The following is a 1,796-nucleotide window of genomic DNA, read 5'->3' on the forward strand; positions in this document are numbered from 1 at the left end:
AAATGTCAAAATACGTATCGATTCGAAAGTCACGACCCTCAACATTGCATCCACACATCTAATAAGAGATAAGGACACTTTCTAGAGAATCCCAAACCCAAAAAAGTATGGAAATTCCCCCAAATAACCCCAAACGACCCACCCGGTCTGGTTTAAACCGAAAATGAACATATACCAAAATAGGTATCGATTCGAAGGTCATGACCCTCAACATCGCATCCACACATTTAACAATAGATAAGGACACCTTTTAGAAAATCCCATGCCAAAAAAGTACAAAAATGCCCCCAAATAGCCCCAAACGACCCACCCGGTCCAGTTTAAACAGAAAATGAACATATGCTGAAATAGGTATCGATTCGAAGGTCACGACCCTCAACATCGCATCTACATGTCTAATAAGAGAAAAAGACACTTTTTAGAAAATCGCAAACCCAAAAAAGTACAAAAATGCCCCCAAATAACCCCAAATGACCCACTCGGACTGGTTTAAATTGAAAATGAACATATGCCGAAATAGGTATCGATTCGAAGGCCCCGACCCTCAACTTCGCATCCACACATCTTATAAGAGATAAGGACACTTTTTAGAAAATACCAAACCCAAAAAAGAACAGAAATATCCCAAATAACCCCAAACGAGTGGTTTAAACTGAAAATGAACATATGTTAAAATAGCTACCGATTCGAAGGTCACGACCCTCAACATCGCATCCACACGCCTAATTCGAGATAAGGACACATTTTAGAAAATCCCAAACCCAAAAAAGTACAGCAATCCCCCCAATTAACTCCAAATGACCCACCTGGTCTGGTTCGGACCGAAATGATCATATGTCGAAATAGGTATCGATACGAAAGTCACGATCCTCAACATTGCATCCACACGTCTAATAAAAAGTAAGGACACTTTTTAGAGAATACCAAACCCAAAAAAGTACAGAAATGCCCCCAAATAACCCCGAACGACCAACCGGTCTGTTTAAACCGAAAATAAACATATGCCAAAATAGGTATCGATTCGAAGGACACGACCCTCAACATCGCATCCACACGTCTAATTAGAGATAAGGACAGTTTTTAGAAAATCCCATACACAAAAAAGTACAAAAATTTTCCCAAATAACCCCAAACGACCCACCCGGTCTGGTTTATACCTAAAATGAACATATGCTGAAATAGGTATCAATTCGAAGGTCACAACCATCAACATTGCATCCACACGTCTAATAAGAGATAAGGACACTTTTTAGAAAATTCCAAGCCACAAAAAAGTACAGAAATCCCCCCAAATAACCTCGAACGACCCACCCGATCTGGTTTAAATCGAAAATGAACATATGTCGAATTCGGTATCGATTCGACGGTCACGACCCTCAACATCGCATCTACACGTCTATTCAGAGATAAGGACACTTATTAGTCAATCCCATGCCCAAAAAATTACCGAAATGCCCCAAAATAACCCCAGACTACCCACCCAGTCTGGTTTGAACAACAAATGAACATATGTTGAAATAGGTATCGATTCGAAGATCACAACCCTCAACATCGCATCCACACGTCTAATAAGTGAGAAGGACACTTTTTAGAAAATACCAAGCCCAGAAAAGTACAGAAATGCCCCCAAATAACCCCAAACGACCCACCCGATATGGTTTAAACCAAAAATAGACATATGTCGAATTAGGTATCGATTCGAAGGTCACGACCCTCAACATCGCATCCACACATCTAATAAGAGATAAGGACACCATTTAGAAAATCCCAAGCCCAAAAACGTATAGAAATACCCC

The sequence above is a fragment of the Telopea speciosissima genome, unplaced genomic scaffold (genome assembly GCF_018873765.1).
Source record: "Telopea speciosissima isolate NSW1024214 ecotype Mountain lineage unplaced genomic scaffold, Tspe_v1 Tspe_v1.0098, whole genome shotgun sequence".
Classification (NCBI taxonomy): Eukaryota; Viridiplantae; Streptophyta; class Magnoliopsida; order Proteales; family Proteaceae; genus Telopea; species Telopea speciosissima.